Source organism: Camarhynchus parvulus, chromosome 3 (genome assembly GCF_901933205.1).
Source record: "Camarhynchus parvulus chromosome 3, STF_HiC, whole genome shotgun sequence".
NCBI classification, from domain to species: Eukaryota; Metazoa; Chordata; class Aves; order Passeriformes; family Thraupidae; genus Camarhynchus; species Camarhynchus parvulus.
Window position 1 is genome coordinate 87,542,305 of NC_044573.1, and position 18,782 is coordinate 87,561,086.

The following is an 18,782-nucleotide window of genomic DNA, read 5'->3' on the forward strand; positions in this document are numbered from 1 at the left end:
TTAGGTTTTCCAGTTCTATTGTTTTTAAAGTATAGGATTCTATTTACGCAGTCCTGTTCTCACTGAAAATATTGACAATTCACTCAAAGGAGGTTGTGATGGCTGAAGAAACGAAAATGGGAGAAATTCTAGAGGAATTTAGGACCTGAACTAGTAAAACTTCGAAAGAATTACAGTTGTATTCAGTGGAGCTAAATCAAACCCTTAAGATTTTAAAGTTTTTTGAGGGAAGAAAAAAGAACTTTAGCACATGCATATTCAAAGGGGAAAACAAACATTTTCTGTTTCAAGTATATCCAAAATTTGGTACTTTGAGAAATACTCACATTTCCAGAAAAGTATGATCCCAAGCAAAAATTAAAACCATGCAGAACTTCTACACCCAGCTGCTTTACACCTGCAAAAAGACTAAAGATATTCCAGCAAGTAATCCAGCTCACTTTCTTTGAACTGTAAAGACTCTTCCAGCCTATGTAGACAATTATTTCTATTACTTTTATAAAGCATAAAATTCCTTCCTAGCCCTACCATACGGTTTCATTCACTCCATCAACAACTAACGACAAAGTAGCTGCAGAGTTGAGCAACAAATAAATGGACAAGCTGCATCCAGAAGGCTTTGCAAAGATGCAGGATGGGCAGCAGTCCTGCACTATACAAACCCTGTCTCTGGGTATTCCTCCTGTGGAAGATTCCTGTGTATTTCTCTGCTTTCACCTTAGAAAGATAAAATGCATTAAGAAAAAATATGCAGTAAGCCAGCAGATACCATAAAAAGTTCTCCCTGGATGTTGTAAATCACTTTATCACATAGAAAAAGACCAATATTTCCCAATGTCCCAGGCAGACATCTCAACAGGGAGCTGTTTTTTATTTTAGCATGCTTGTTATTGTAAGATCCCAGATTAATTCCCTATTTCTACTTAAAAGCCTTGTACTTCTGTGGTGGGGTGACTCCAGCTAGAGGCCAGGTGCCCACCAAAGCTGCTCTATCACCCCCCACCCCAGCTGGAAGGAAGAAAGAAAATACAACAAGGGGTTCATGGGTTGAGGTGAGGTCATGGGGATATCACTATCAGCTGCCATCACAGTCAAAACAGACTCTACTATGGGAAAAATTATTTTAACTTATCACCAATCAAAGCAGGATCACAAGCAATAAAAGTATATCTTTAAAACACCTTCCCCATAGCCTTTCCTTCTTTCCAGCCTTAAATTTAGTCACAAAATCTCTACTTCCTACTCCCAGCAGCACAGGGGGATGGGGAATGGGGGTCGCAATCAGTTCATTACGCATTTTCTCTGTTGCTCTTCAGGGGAAGACTCCCATGCTCTGGCATGGGGTCCCTGCCATGGGATACAGTGCTCCACAAATTCCTCCTAGATAAGTCCTTTGCACATGATAAAATTCTTCATTAACTGCTCCAGTGTGAGTCCCTCGGGGGGGTCACAAGTCCTGCCAGGAGCTTGCTCCTGCACAGGCTTCCCATGGAGTCACAGACTTCTTCAGGCATCCACCTGCTCCAGAGTGGGCTCCTCCTGGAGGGTGGATTTCTGCACCCTCATCCTCCACGGGCTGCAGGGCCTCACCATGGTCTTTGCCATGGGCTACAAGGGAATCTTTGCCCTGGCACCTGGAGCACCTCGTGCCCCTCCTGCACTGACCCTGGTGTCTGCAGAGCTGTTCCTCTCAAATGTGCTCACTTCTCTCTCTGGCTGCAGTTGCCATTGCACAGGTTTTTTCCTTCTTCTTCACGAAATTATCTCAGAGGCACTACCACCATCAGTGATGGGCTCAGCCTTGGCCAACAGCAACTGCAGACCCACCTTGGAGCTAGCTGGCATTGACCCTGTAGACACAGGAGAAGCTTCTAGCAGCTTCTCAGAGAAGCCACCACAGAAGCCCCACTGATATCAAAACCTGGCCACACAAACCTAATACAACTTCACACATCCAAACATTCTGCTTCATTTTTGTCCCAGTGTTGGAGCAACATTGCATATTGAGGTGATTATCTATGCAATAGTAAGACAAAAAAAAAAATTGCTGAAGTAACCTACATCAGAATAAACTGATGAAAATTATTCTGGATTATCTGGGAAGTGCTGCTTTTTAGATATCCCTCAGTGTCTGCTAGTAAACCTGTCTCTGATTATTTAAATAATGGCCTTTAAAAAAGTAATTTAGCTCCTTGTGGGGGTGTCTGCATTGCTACAGGTCACTGAGAGAGAACCTAGAGGAAGGTCAGATGTCTGAAGGACTCTGGAGGACTCTTGGGGTATGAGGAGTGAGGGTGCAGAAGCTGTATGCAGTCCTGGTCAGCACTGTCTTGCAACCGGGGGAGTTTAGGTGGGAGTGCAACACCAGATCTCCAGGACATTGCGAGGAGAACTACCTTGAAGGCTGAGAGTTTTTTGGTATTACAGTAACAACAGACAGGGGCATGCAAGTTTGTTCTGCACTTGGAAGTTCTTAGAAATTTCAATGTTCAAAACTGCAGAAAATAATTTCTCTGCATTGTAGGCAATTCCCTACAAGCTGGCACTGCAAGGATGGAGTGGGGGTGGAAGGCTGCATCCTGTTCCATCTTACCAGTTTACTCATGGGAAGAAGGCAAATTCCTTCCTCCCACTCTACATCCATGAAGAAATCTTCAACATACGGCTTAGAGAGTTGTCTGGCCCCTAGGCCATGAGACTTGCTACTATACTCAGCAATGATCCCAAACAGTCATAAACACTCATCACCCACACATCTCTTAGGCTCCCACCAGGGAAAAGAAATAAATCGGGCACTTTTCTCCCTCTTTTGAGTAACAGTTAAATATTATTTACCAGAAGACCTACCACAGACTATTCTGAGAGATTATATATTTTATTATATGGGTTATACATTACAATCCATACAGTAAACAACCAAAACTTTCCCTTGAGGACATAGTTTAATGGTCAACATAGTAATGGTGCTGGGTTGGCAGTTGGACTTGATGGTCTTAAAGGTCTTTTCCAGCCTAAAGAATTTTATTATTCTATTCTGTATCCTTCATGCCATTCCAATTGCAACTTTCATGTTCAAGAGAAAAGTGCAAACAGTTCTGCTTTTTGCTTCTTTTTGCTAGAATCTCTTAATAATTCAAGAGTGTCACATTTCTGAATCAGCCAGCTTGACCTAAATTAGCCACTGGTGAATTAAATGACCAGTAGAGGTTAGAGCAGTATAGGGAACACTTTTTCTTTCAAAAACACTGATTAATTTTTCTGAAGTAGTTCCCATATCTCAAAATGTACAAGACACGAGTAACTTACTTTCCATAGAGTCCATTAAGAAGTGTCACCAATGTAGTTTGCAAAAGGATGAATAAAGCAACACGGCATTCTTACTAGGACCTATGGCAAGTTGCTTACCCAGCATATTGATGGTAACAGACAGGCCTGAACAAAGTATAGGTCATGCTTTCTTGCACAACCAGGTGTACAACTTGGCTTTCAGAGGAATACCTCAAATTAAAAAAAAAAACAACAGACTTTATATTATCACAAGTTTTAATACAAACTTTTAAAAATAATGAAAGGAATACATTATTATTTGTGCCAGAAATCTAACATTTCAAAAAATGCTAAATGCATTTTCAGACATATTCCAGAGCTATTCAACTTGAGATGAGCTTTTCTTTTTTAATATCAAACTCATGCTCTTGGAAAAGTGGTTGATTTCAGGTTGGTTGGTTTGTTTGTTTATTTAAAAAGATGAATTTATATACAAGAGGGAGCACATCTTGAGCATCACTTACAGCATTTTAGAGCAAACACTTGTAGTGTTTCTAGGGTTTATTGTGGCACTTGAAACTAAAGATTACACAGTTGGACAAAAGCACTATGCATGCAGTCTTAGTGACCTCATATAAAGAAGCCTTATGGAGCTAAACGCATGTGTTAAATGTCAATTTGTATTTCCTACAGTAAATAAAAAGCCATGGTTTAACAGCACCACCAGCACAGATTCTTCAGGCCATGGTGCTCTGCAGCCTCCCTTTTGGGAGTGATCCTTTTTAATTATATTGAGACAATTCTCAACTGTCTGCCGATATTCCCAAGAGTCTGACCACTTTTCATCAGAGCACAAAAGATGCTGGAGGTAATAATAGCACATTTTTACATTTTTTGCTCCAGTTAATTTACAAGTACTAGTTACAAAGCAGTTAGTTACAAAACAAGGTGCTGCTGGTTCTTGTTGTGGTAAAACCCAAATCTACAGATTAATCAGTGCCTATATTTATGCTATGGAGAATCAACATGAAGTACCTTGGTTTATATTTTTTCACCATGATGATGAGATTCCTAATAATTTTTAGAGTGTTACTAGAAAATATCTATTAGCTTTTAAATTGTGGGATTGATAAACTGTTGAAAATATACTAAAACTGCAGCGTGAACAACTACACATGGCGAAAAATAAAGATAAAAAAGCTATACAACCAACTTATCCAACATATAGCAATAAATAATTTAAATCAGACAACGCGCACAAAAAGAAATCAACATGGATCCAGATGAAGAGTTTCTAAACATTGTCCCTTTTATGTTCCTGTTCTATAAAGTTTGCTTTGCAGAAAAAATGTTAGTAGACTTAATTAACATGAATTTTAAAAAGGTTCAAAAATGCATTTGTATATTTATGTCCTCTAGTAAGGTAAGGGGTAAGAACACAGTATATACAAGAGGTGTTGAAACCTCTGTACCAGAGAGCAACCTCATGGTGGTGAAGGTAGACTGGAGTTAGGCACAGCCCCTGCCACAGGTCTTGGCTGTCAGTGCTCCAGAGCATCACTGAGTGAGTGCCAGAGACAGAGAGACACTTCTCCAGTTCTGCTCAGAGACATCCTGAAGAGGAAAATCCTAAAGAAGCTGTTAAGTGTGCTATTGGCTACAAGCCAATAATAATGTTACCTTCCCTCTGCCAAAGAATATAGAGAATTTTTTACAGAATTTAATACTAAGGAAGAGACAAACAAATTTGGTTTTAATAAAGTATACATTATTGTCTACATTTTGTGCTGAAGAATAAAAAATACGCAAACTTTAACACAGACATGCAAAAATAACTATAGCGTTTACCTACCCGTTGTAAAACTAACATCTGTGTGTTTAGACAAAACCAAGTATTGTACAGAGTGTGACTTCTTCAGCCTAGAATGACTGGATAGACTGCAGTTTCCACTCAAAACAAAAAAAAGATAGTGATCTCAATGGATCATAAAATCTGCACCTGGACTGTAATTTGTTCTATTAAGGCATAAACAAAGCATTGTCTGTACAATTGGGCCTGCAAACAAAACAGATCAAGAAGTAATCAAAATAAATAAGTATACATGTTACACCCTGTAACTTGAAACTTTAAATAACAGCTATTCTATTTCCAGTTACAGAATGATATGCAGTGCTCAAACCTCCACCAAACACTGTCTTTCATGTAAAAGAAACAAAAAGAAGTATTCTTTGAAATTCTATTCCTCCAATTTTGACAATATGTTTACAAAATACAAAACTACTGAAATATTGAATCCTACAAGAATGCCAACTTAAGTCTTTCAGGGTAATTTCACAAAAGTTATATTTGCCACTGCAAAAATGGTGGTATTTGCAGGTACTTTGAGATCTCAATAATTATGTAGGTAGTGTGTGAATTCTAGATAATCCACGCAATAGGCTAAACAATTCCATAGGGTTATTTACAATCTCATTTTATATAACGATCATCTCCTTAAAAGAAAATGTATTTTTGGAGGAATCTTTGGTGTAGTATCAAGAGCCAAAGATGGTGTGTATACTATCATATACTGTTTCCTTACTTAAACTATAAGAAATAAATCCAGCTCTCACTAAAACAGATTTTCTTGTATCTGAGCCTTATTTCAAAATGTGTGATTACAATCTTGGTTCTTATTTGGGCTATATAATTCATGAGAATTCACACAATTTAGCTATAATTTAGCCACAACAGCTAGCAACTCTATTATAATACATAAGCATTGCTTTATATTTTAGCTCTTTAAAATTAAATACTTTCATGTATGTTTTGGAATTAACTTGTTGAAGATGAACTCTATATATGTCCATGATAATTGGTTCTCAGATAGTATTAAAGGAGAAAAAAGTGCATATACAAATACAGAAAGCCAGTTTCTTTTCAGTCATGTTGTTAAGTTTCCATGAAAACAAAAATAGATTGAAAATATCAACTAGTAAAAAAGGTGTAAGCAACAAAAACTAGAAAATAACTTCCTCATGGAAAAGTACAAAAATCTGTGTCTGTATCACAAAAGGACATAGGAATATTTCATAACAGTTTTTGTAATGTAATTGTAAACTACAGTTTTTGTAATGTAATTGTAAATTGTAAATGTAATGTAATAAAACAATGTAATTTTGTATCAAAATGTTCTCAACATCTTAACCTATTCATTTTCAGGAGGAAAGGCTACTTCCTGTTGATTCAAAGGAGAAAACAGGTTAATTATTTAAAGTGATTACATATTTACTTCAGGTGTCACTCATCAGTGCCTGTGTTCTATTGTAGTACTAATGTAAGAGAGTTTTCAGAATGAAATCGCCACGTAACAGAATTTTCATAGCTCTTTGATTTCTGAGCAAGATTTCATGGCCTGCAGTTGCCCAAAAAGCATCCTATGATTAATTCTGCAGGAGCTGGAGACATGGATCACCCAGATCTATTTAAAAATCACATAGAGCGACCATGAAACAAGTCCAAAACTGCATGTGGTCAAGTGTTGAAGAACAGAGAAAACCAGGCCGTCTTCAAAGGACATGCTCTGTATCGGACAGCTCCTGGATGGTTTTGTTGAATGTCTTTTCCTTCCTACTGAGAGGTACCATCAAACCATGAGCCACTGACAACTACAGTGAGTACTTAGCAGGCACACTTATGCATGCACAGGGAAGAAATTTTCCTTTGCTAGAAACACCTCTTCTGAGGGCAGACACCTTATTAAAATCCAGATCAGAAAAGAAAACAAGAGATAAAATAAATGGAATGTCTTTGCTCTTTAGGAAATAAAAATTAATCTTTATTCTTGGTACTGCTTAGCTTCCTCGAAGACAAATATGTGCTTCTGAAAATGAGGTGCAGCTGTCCTCTCTTTTGAGCTCCTTAATGAAATCCTCTGCGTTCCGGCTTCCCTCCCCTTTTTGGCAAAACTTGTCAATGTTCATTTCAGCCCAGTCATGAGCACGCCATGGCCATGTGGGCCCCTTTGCACAGCAAATGGACTTAATCACAGGGGCATACAATTACATTCCTTTCTCCTCATTGAAAATTCACCAGGGAATAACAAACATAAACCTCCATTGTCTAGGACCTTTAAAAAGAATTTGCTGTTATTTCTATTCAGCAAATCTTCCTCCCCTTCCCTAACCCTTATTCTTTTCCATGGCAGTAAAACAGCAAAGAAACTCCTTTATATTTTTATCTTCTTTGTATTGAAAGGGCATATTTTTTACAGTTTAATATATTGTGAGCATTTAGACACATTTTATCATCAGTGATTTCTCATGGCTGATGTCATTCTACATAGGACCTGAAGAATTCTGGATTTTACTTTTCAGGGATAGGAAAAAATGCCTCCCAGGTCTCCTAATTGCAATCATTTCCCCATTGTCTCTTAACTTCCAGACACAGCTATTCAAAAAGCCATTTAATTTATTTGGTTGGGTTTCTTAGGTTTGCCATTTGATGCTCACTTTCACTGCAAATGACAGCTTCTGAAAGACAAAGAGGACTTCTTTTCAGTAGGTGAGAATTTAAATTTCTTTTCAGTGGGAAAGGTAATTAGGGGGGTTGTCTTTGATAATTCCCCTCCACACATTAACACTTTGTATTATTATATTTCCACATAGAGTTTCACTTCACTTTTGCTATGAAGGGCTGCACAATAACGCCAATGTTCTTGGCTGTACTTTTCCTCACTGTTCTGCCCCATGAGTTAGCAGAGGATGTCATGATATATCTCAAAAGTTCTCTTACTTACATCCACTCAGTTCTGCTCCCTCTTAATGGAAACTTTTTAAGCAAAATGTGACAGCTAGGCAGATAGATAACATTCCACTTGGGGAAAGAAGGCACATATCTTCTACCTAGACACTGACATTCAGTTCAGTTTATATCTTTCCAGGAGTGATCTACTTTACCCTTTACAGTCCTATGCTATCAAGCTCAAGAATTAAAGAGCTGGAGACTCCCATGTTCACTTTCCATGAGTAATTAAACCTCTGATAAAATGGAAGTCCAGCATTATGTAACTTTCCCCTGGGTTTTTGTCTTGGGCATAAAGTGTAAATCTCAGAGGCAGTTCCCAAAGAATGCTTTCTGAAATATTTCCCACAACTGAGAAAGGAGTGAATTCACAATACTACCAGTTCTGCATGGTCTATTTCCACTTCTTCTATCAAGCCGAGTTCTGCATAATTCACCCAGCCTGTAAGCCTTGCACAGATGTGTCTGCTCCTCTTCTCCACACAGGACACTGCAGCTATGCTTACACTGTTTAATCAACTGGGAATATTACTCTGTCTTTTCCATGTGCAATGAGGAAAGGGGAAACAGTAGAAAACCAGGGTCAGATCCCAAGTGCAAGTAAGGAGGAACATACTGATCTGGTCAAGGAAGGTTGCAACCAAAGAGGTTTAAACAGCCTTGCTTAGATCTCTGTCTAATGAAGCCTCTTGGGGACACAGCTCCAGGGTATCCCAGGTGGTTAAGAGACTAAGAAAAAAAAAATAATGCATTTGAGGACACTGAGAGTGGAGTTTTCTAATTGCACCTACAATTTGAAACTTCTCAGCATGCAGTATCAGGAAAAGAATTACATACTACTTCATACATCTTCCCTCAAATGTATGCATTACACTGACAGTCTAGAAAGCCCACCATGCTTGCTGGCAGTTCCTCTGCTAGTCTGACACAAGTCTGCACACTTTAGTGAAGCAAGGGTTATACCATGATTTTTAAACTGATCTCAATAATCTGATAATTTTATAAATTTTACTCTTAATACAACTATGCAAATTTATGTAGACCTCTAGATACATGATCCTGGAAACTCTTGTGGAACCAGGGAGCTCATAAGGGGGTGCAGCCAAAAGAAGCACAAGGTACTTTTGACAAGACTTCCCAAATGTCTATTAAAGGCTACACCTAGATATACTCCTGCTGTTATACCAGCTGCAGCACTCTTCATTTATGTGTCTTCAAGTCATCTTAACTGGGCTCATTTTTATATGCTGAAACAGTTCCGACTAAAAAGAAAACTTTTGGAAATCATTAACTTTACTTAATGAAGAAAGTACAGATTGTTATAACATATTTTGGAAAATACAAGCTGGCATGCTTTAAAAATTGTTGCCTTAATTTCAAACTAGAGCTCAGAGCTTGTTTTTTTTCTTCCATTTTTTGATGTAGGATAAAAAATAGTTCAGGCAAGTTAGGACATGTTTTGTCATCACAACGGCTCTGAAAATTTACACAAAAGGGAAAAGAACTTTCAGTTTGGATAATGCAAATCAATATTGTATATTTGGTAAACTGGATTAAATGCAAAAAAATACAGAGACTTGGGCAGAGTAAGCGGTCTTTAAAATATACAAAAAAGTTCTGAGCTAATCAAATGGCATTGTTAATGTACACTCCAACCACAGATGGGGCACTCTTCATCCCAACGACTCAATTTTTCCCTTTCAAAGACAGTTTGGGTAAACACACTTTTCTAGCATATTCAACAGATAAATATATATCTTTAAATATCCTACAAGTTCTATCGCACAGCACATATACAGTTGTGTATATTCCACATGTAAAGCTCTCCCAGATAAGATCAACTTCCTAATTAAAACATTCAAAAACCCAGTGATCACTTCTTCATTTAACATCTTTTACACCCACAAACCTGCACTTTTGTAAGCAAGTAGTCCCCTCCTGCAGCAGATTTTACCCATGCTAAAGAAGATGGCAATGGCAGAGCTACATGCTGAACTGCTGATTAGCACCTATTCACACAGCACTCTGCCACCACCTCCGAGGACAGAGACTGAGTGTACGTGAGGCACACTTGCTGTGCCTCTCTGCCAGACATCCCTCACATCATGCAGGACTCCAGAAGGAGTAAATCTCTCTCAAAAGGTTACTGAAGTGCTGTCTTCACCTCTGCACAGGCCCCTCACCTCTCTTCATACCTCCCTTTATCACCTTCCTGACATCAGGATCAACTGACCCTGAGATCCCAGCCCTTTTCCCAAAGCCTGGGGGGAATTAGCAGGGGACAATGAAGAGGGAAAGAAAAAATGTTAGCTTGAGTAAAAATGGATGATTACAGAGGCCATAAAAGGCACCCCACAATGTGGGACAGTAAAAAAGACAATGAGAAGAACTGGTCTGGATGGAAAGTGTGAGGGAATGAAAGAGACCCTGCTGCCACAAATCTCTGCCAAACCTTCCCTGTCCCTGAGCCCTACTCATTCCTCTGTCCCATTGTCAGCTGCCAGAAGACCCCCACCACTAGTTCCACAGCCAAAAGGCCCTTGCAGCCACTTCTCAACCCTTCCTGCCCCAGAGGACCTGCAATTCATCCCAGTCCCTCCTTGTCTTACCCTCTGTGATCTCATTTTGCCACAACTGTATTAATTTCTGTCATTACTAAGAAGCCTCCAGCCCCTCTTTGCTATTAGCTCAAGCTAGAGCTTCAGAGCAAGCTACCAGAACTAACCACGAGAGATTGAAAAATCTTGGAATACAAAAATCTGAATTATGAAGCAGCCTTAAACTACCAATATACAAGGTAGAAATGTAAATTTCCTATGTGCTAAAACAGTACACTTAACTGGCTTGTTTTGAACAGACAGAAAATTCAAGGAAAAATGCAAATCTCATTGGCATGAATGATAGTTTTATTTTGCACCACATCAAGTTCAAACAAACTTCCCTGGAATTTTTGCATGTTCTTAGTTATAGAGATTGGGTCTCATTCCAGTGCCTGTGTGTTTTACTTGGAGCAACTATTAACTTCTCACTATTTAAATCCTGTTTCACTGCAGCATGAAGCACACTGATAAAAAGATCAATTATTCAACACCGAAATTATATAAATTACTCAACACTGAAATTATATAAATCACACAAAATTCCAAAAGGTTGACACATATTTACCTTGTACTCTCCACTCATAGTATTATTCAGTATGATCAACATTGCTCATCTCCCTGGTCTTTATCTGCTGTTAATCATGAATAGTGTGCCTGACATCTAGCCTCAAAGACTAAATCAATCAGCAGTGCTTTAAAACAATGCCTGTGCAGATTAATAGCAACTTGGAAAAGTTTCTTTTGTAAGTCTCACTGTACCCCAGTACCACAGAAACCAGAGAGAGGAAAAAAGTCCTTCAAGACATTTTTTTCTATGCTCCCACAGGCCTAAGTTTTCTTCTACCACATATTGTGTTTTTTCCAGAGCCAGACCAATTCTAAATGAAGGAACACAGAAGCCTTGCAGGGCTCAGCCTATTTTCATGGGCAAAAAGCGGGGAAGAAGTGTCAAGCCTTGATTATTGGGGGGTTGTTTTTACTCAACAAAGCAATATGTATTGCCATGGTGTAGCAATCTTCTTGACAATTGTCTGCTTACCCTAAATTTTACTCCAGATGACTAGTATTGGCTACTTACAAGCAGAGCTGACTGAAGGAGCCAACTTCAACCCAAAGATCTGAGCTTTGCCACCAGCGGTGCTGGAGGAGGTGCACAGGACTCTCCATGCAGAGAATGCACAGCAGGCAGCAAAGCCTGCAGGCCGACACGCTGCAGGACAGGCGAGCCAAGGAATGCTGCAGAACAATGCGGTGCTCAAGCACACACGTCTCTATCCCAAAACACCCGTTCCAGAGGCCATGTTGGTTTGTGTACCTGGGGGAGCTAAACTCTCAGGCAGTCTCTTTGTGACTGTCACCCTGGGACAGATGGCAAAGTTGGCCTTCCAGGCTGGGTAGGCCCACCCTCCCTAAAGCTCAACATTTTTGGATATTTCCGATACCCGCTGCTGTGCTGATGGATAGATTTCACATGTTACCAACACAAAACTTGGGTCAGTGAAGCTCTGAAATGAGTCAAGCGCTCGTGGCAGCAACAGGCCTTCACCAGTCCATCCCACAACTTGAGCTGCCATGTCAGCCTCCTGGGCCATCAGTCCCCGTCCTAGTGACACCCCAGCCTGGCCCGACCTGACCATGGGCCTCGTGGAGCCAGGTCCCAGTGCAGGCCCAGGTCCCAGCCTGGCCTCAGCCATTCCCAGGGAGGCACCAGATGTGCAGGGCTGGGGCTGCCCTGGTGCCCCCAGAGACTCTGCTCTGTGCTGGGGCAGTGGGACAGGCCAGGCTCATCCCTGCCACCCCTCCATGGGGAGCCCCCACTGCTATACCCTGATAAAATTCATCCTTGAGATGATTCAGAGAAACTCTGACGGGGTCCAGAGCAACAAACCAGAAAAAAACAAATGAAAGACATTTTATAAGGCACATCTTGGTTACTTCAAGCACTCTAGCCTGCCACGCTGCCATGGGTGTGATGGAAAGCAGCTGAGAAGCAAGGAGCAGAAGATGCCTCAGGAACAGCATGTCTTCAGCAGGGTTACTGGGCTCAGCTCTGGTCGTGTCAGCTCAAAGAAGAGAAAAAAAGGCAGCAACAAAGACATCTTAATAAAACAGATGACTAAGAACATTGAAAGGGTCTCTTTTTTTCATAAAGAGACACTGGAAAGATTGAATCTGCTTTATTCAATGTCTCTCCAAATACTAAGGGCAGAACACAGGACACAAAATAGTAACAATCTAGGAAGCCAGGTTAGACCTTGTCTGTTTCCACTCTTATAAAATAGGAATGTTCAAAAAACTTAAGTGATCCTTTTTTGTACTGGGAAGCTAATTTCTGGAAGCAAAGGTTGGTAGAATTGGTAGAATTTGTAATATAATTAATATTTAAATTCATAAACATAATACAAAGAATAACACGATAAAAGAATAAATATTGAGGTAAGCAGCAAAAAGCTCTAGAATGGAGGTAAGGGGAAGACAACCACCCAGACTCATTTCAGTCAGCTATTTCTGTAATTAGTTTGGCTAATACTGCAGGCAAAACTTTGTTAAATGTAGTAGGACAAACTACAAATTTCAAAGTATGTTTGCAAACTGAATTATATTCTGAGTACTTTCCACGATGATATTCATAGCCAATATAGACATTAATTAAACCAAAGTAGTTCTGACTCATGGATTTTCTGAGACACTCTGGTAATTACTGAGGACTCAAATGAAACAATGTGATCCGCTTTGCAGAACTGTACTTCCAATCAAAGCTGAAATTTCCTAACATTTACCAACAAGTCAATTTACTGGCTGTGATGGTACCAAACCAAGATGTGTTCATCAGCAGATCATGCACCACTGCTCTCAGACTTCAATGGCACATGAAGTTTGAGCAGAAGGGAGAAGAATCACAAAATCTAGTATAAAAGTTAGGCATGTGAGTGAAATACTACAAATGGATCACTGAGCCATGTTTACCTCACAGAGTTGGCTCTTTGATATGCATGATCATTGTCAAGAGTGTATGAGTTCACAGGCTGGTCTCCTAGTTGCGTCTGCCACCCCTGGAATCTTTAATGGACCCGGAGAGGTCTTTTAGTGTCTTTGACAACAGGAAGGCAGGATCACATTTGTCTTATGGATTTCTGGTGATTGGATGGACATTAAGTGCTCAATTCCATGTACAATTAGACAGGACTTTCCCTAGCAATTCATCCTTATCTTTCCTGCAGCAGCTCAGCAAGCTGGCTCGCATCATATCTCCACTGGATGTGGAGAAGAGTTTGCTTCCCACCACTCTGCAGAAACCAATTACACAGTCAAGGATTGTTACCACATCCCTCATCAGTTTTTGCTTCCCTAGACGGCAACATTCCAGCTCTTTCTCTGTTTTCCCAAAGATTGCTTCCTAGATCTCTGACCACCTTTGGCTACTCATCTCCTGCTGAATTAGTAAGACTGCTGGAACTTTGGTGTCCAGAATCTCTGATAGTACTGATACCAGATACAAACCCGAAAATCACAACTACCAAGAGATGCCATCACACATCTGCCATAATCCTGTTATGCATCCCCAAAAGAAATTTTTGATTGTGCACATCTTTAACATGTTGTATCCTGTCAAAGTCTTCATGCTGAAAAATAAATTTCCTAAGGAAACTACTTAACACAATTCTTCTTCACAATTCTTCATCCCTTAGTTCAGTGTTATGTATTTGAATAAATATTTGAGTGACATATATAATAAGAACAATCACAATCAATAAGGTTTGGAGAAAATTTCCAAGTTTACTCACTCTAATAGATCCACAAGGCTTTCTCAAGTGCCTGAAAGCTGGAAGATTTTCAGAATCAACCAGTGGACAGGTTTCCCAGCCTTTTAATCCTCAAAGACCAGATCCTTTCAGCACATTAAATACTATGTACATCTAAGCATTACACAACTAAATAGTAATCAGAGGTGGCCCACAGAGCAAATTTTTCTTTCCAGGTACAGAAACGAGTATAATTGCAGTTATTATGAATCTGTCTACTTTACTAATTCTTGTAAAGTTTGTACTCCCATGCCACAACCTATTAAAGAAGTTAACCAGTAACCCGGTACTGGTTACAGCGCAAGAATAACGCAGGTTTCTGTATGGCACATAAGAAGGACATAGCAGGACATAAATTATTTCATCTCGTGCCAATAAACTAAGCGAGGGTGTCATGCTAGTCCAATCTGCTGCACGCACCGCAGTCACGTTGCAAAAAGGAAAAAAAAAAAAATCCCAACCCTGCATCAGTGACAGAGTGCAGTGTCAGCTCCTGCTAAGAAGGGGGCACAAGCTTCCTTATCTCAGCCCCCCCGGCTCCCCAGCGCCCACGGCTGGCTCCCACGGCCGGCTGCCCGGGTGCGGAGCGGTGCCCGAGGCCGCCCCGGGGGCTGCACCTGCCCCGCGTCTGTCCCCGTCCCGGCTGTCCCTGCAGCGAGCGGGGATGCAGCCCCGGGCAGCCCGCCCGGCCCCAGCGTCCCCGGGACCCCTCTGACCTGCAGGCGGCCGCTCTCCGTCCCTCCGCGGCCGCGGTGCCCGCCCTGCCACCGGCTACTCTCGCTGCAGTGCCGCTGTCTGCCCCGCGCCCGCTCCACCGCGGCAGCCTCGGCCCCGCGGAGCCGCCCCGCCGGCAGCGCCGCCCCCCGCCGGCCCCGCGCCCTGGCACGGCCCTGCTGGCCCGCGGCCAGCTCGAGTGCCGCCCCCGCCGTCCCCGGCTCGGACAGGCTTTCCCTGCTCTGGAACAGCAGCCCGACCCCCGGCTACATCGAGGATCAGCAAGCTGTTGGATACCAGAGGGACAGGCCGGTGGTTTGAAGTAGTTTGGTGATATACCCATCACCGTGCCCATCATTCAGCATTTCTTCTCCAGGTGAAGGGACAAAATGACTTCTGAGTCTCGACCTCCGAGATTGCTGTATCCAGGAGACAGACTATTGGGAACACTCTGTGTTTAGACAATAAGCATATGACTTTCATGTGTAAGGAGGTTTTACTAAAAGCAGGAGCTGGTGTTCCTCATCACCTTCACAAAAACTTTGAGAATCCCCAAACTTGAAAGAGGTATGCAAGCCTGCCTGGCTCGGGTGAAGCAGTATTTAAGACCTCTGGGGCCATTCCCTAATTATTTATTTACAGGTTGTACCTAGGTGATTGATGTTCCCCTTGTCTGTTCCTGCACATCCATGAAACCTCTTGGAGAAACATCAGAGCTGTGTAACACAAGCCTTGACCTTCTGTGACAGAATGTGTATGGAGAAAAACAAAGTAAATAACACAGAAGTGTTAGCTTTCATCAGACTGGGTGCCTGGCTAACATGGGTCTGAGGCTGATAGGTGCAAAGGGGAGTGCTGTTCCCTAGCTCTGTGAATAAAGCACACCTACACTAGAAACCAGTGTGGCTTATGGATGCCAGCACTCGCAAGCAGAGGCTCCTTGCTCTCACACTCAAGGCCCTTACCCCCTTTGCCACTGTCATTTTCAGGGTCTGGGGCCAACTTGTTATCTTGATGCTTTTCCAAGAGTGGTTTATTTGTACTGTGGGCACACCAGTATCCATGATCAATTAATCTATTTCATGGTAAGAGACCTCATCCACTCTTTTCCTCCAGATGTTTCCTGCTTGCGTTGTACCCATGCCTGTGTAAAACCTTGTGTTTGCAAAGTTCATTCAGCCAGGAGAAAAGTCTGGCTTCAAATGTAGCCCAAATATGCTTTAAAGGAAGCCTCTTTTGAGGATCACCAAAGAGCAGCAGATTTTTGTGAATGAACAAGGCAGGAAGTGTCTGTTGCCCATCATACACAAAGTTTAGCCAAACACCTCCACACTTGACAGAAAGGGTTTTCACCTTTCAGTTAAGTGCAAGACAGAAATTTTAAAAATCAACCCTGCTGTTGTCTGCCTTCCCCAACACAGCAAAGGATTAAAAGATGCTTTTCTTTCTAAATTGTATCCCAGAAAGGCACTGCTTGGGGACATCTGAAAGGAACAACTTTGATAGTTTCCCATCCTCCCTCTGACCACATGTTTGGGAAACTGAACAGCTCAGCCATGAACAAATGTGTATCTCACTTTATGATGATGCAGTTTGATTGCTGTTAAGAATTCAGTCATATATGTGTGTATATATATCTGTCTGAAGACACACACATATGTGTATTTTCTGTATAGTTTTTTCCCCCACTTTAAAAAAAGAGCCTCTAGAAGAGAAATGTTTAAGAAATTCTGCAAGTGAACTGCCATGGAGTAGACAATACCTACTTTAGCTAAAAAAGTTCATGAAAAATCTTAATAACTATACCATGGGCAGAGTACATAATAGCAAATGTCAACTCTAAGAGGCTTTAAATCTGACAGAATCAATTTTTTTTGAAATCTAGCACCTCTGGGCCATTGTTTATACAATGATGATATTTCTGTTTATAGCATGAAAAATTTCCCACCATTCATGGCTAATGTATTGTGGCTCTTTAAGCATGGATCATTTACAAATTTCGATGACTCTAACCAATTTATCTCCTATGAATGACTTTAGAAACATTATAACACTATGTTTATAAATTTTGCCTTTAACCGAATCTAGAGATAAGTCTGGAAAATTACAGTAATAAAGCAGTGGTCTTGTGACTTAAATCTACCAGTGATCTCCCAGGCTTCACAAAAAAACCCAAACTTTTGTTTAATTTACACCAAAAAAAATGGGATAGAAGTCTAAGTCTTGTTAGCCCTTATCCTGGTCATGGTAGAAGAGATGATGCACAAAGTGGATGTGAACACAGCCCCCAGCAGATCGTCTTGTTGCTACCATGTTTATTCATCTATTAAAATTTTTCTACTATCAAGTTATTAAAATGGTGATTTTTTTAGCTTTTTACATGTCTGTAGCATTTTATGTTATTTCCTAAATAATGAGTCTGAAGAGGAGAAAAATGTTCTTATGTAAAGTATAAAACAGTATGGTGCCCAGTGAGGGCATGCAGAAATGAAATGAAATGGCAGTCTAAAATCTAAGCACAAATTGCATCCAAATTAGTCATTTTGAGGTCTCCACTACATTCCTATCTAGCTTCAGGCAATCAAAAATTGTGTCATCCTCCTCCCACACTGTGAAAGTTCTTGATGTCTTTCTTTGTCTCAGGATTCTGTGGTTTCAAATTAAGTTTCTGCTTATTTTACAATCAAGTTGCATTAGCCAAGGCTATGTAGACAGAAAATTGTTTCCTTGTGGAAACTCTCAGGAGGAACACTGATATTACCTAAATATACTGAAGATCAAAATTTTATTGACTGGGATTAAGAAAAATACCTTTCAAAACTTATATACCTGCTATTCTTCTATGTCTATTTTCCTCCTCCTGAAACAGGCATCACATTCTGTAGCCTTTGTTCTTCCTTGCTCAGGAAGAATTTTAATTTTTCCATTTTCTTTCCCTCAGTGAATTTTTAAAGGATAGAATAGACAGCAACATAGCTGTGCTGTGTCAACGAAAAAGTTTGGAAAATATAAAATGCACATCAATAAACATTTCATTATTATGTAGGCCTGCTGCTGTAATGACTTGCATACTCAAGTACTGCACAAGTACTCAGAAATACCTTACTCAAAAGTGGCTTTACTGAGAAGAATTCCATGGTGTGCATATTAGTGTTTGCATACATGGTGCATGTTGGATAGTGTTTGCAGGACATCATCCTGAGGATGTGAGTCATGGAGGTACCATGACTCAGGACTGGAGAAACCATGTGAAAGTCAATTCTCCCAAGCTCCAATTAACCAGACACAAATTCCCTTTTTTTTCCTCCTAGCTGCAACACTGAGGAAGAGCCCTCTCCCATGTCCTTCAGTGAGGGACAAATGGAGCAGATGAAGTGGTGGGGCATAAAAGACTGATCACAAAGCAGCATGTCTCATAAATTCATACACTGTTCTGCATAATGGTTCAAAAAATGCACATATTTAAATAATTTCCAATCAGTAGAGTTCAGGTCATGTAGTTTGAACATGCAAAATAGTGACATTTCTACATATTGTAGACAGCTACACTGATATTCCTTATCTGTGACTCTGAGATTAACTCAGCTGATGAGAGGATGATGCTAATAATACCAA

General features: G+C 40.6%; 1 protein-coding gene across 2 annotated transcripts in view; it reads right to left on the minus strand.

Annotated features, from left to right (window-relative positions):
* Positions 1 to 15,255, minus strand: part of COL21A1 (collagen type XXI alpha 1 chain) — an 89,070-nt gene extending 73,815 nt beyond the window's left edge. The window contains exon 1 of one of the 2 annotated variants that reach the window (XM_030946179.1): positions 15,170 to 15,255. The gene's annotated coding sequence lies outside the window, so the exon portion shown is untranslated. Of the gene's footprint in view, positions 1 to 14,435; positions 14,529 to 15,169 lie in introns of those variants that run through there. The other variant, XM_030946180.1, reaches the window with a different exon arrangement.
* Positions 15,256 to 18,782: the final 3,527 nt, after the last annotated feature.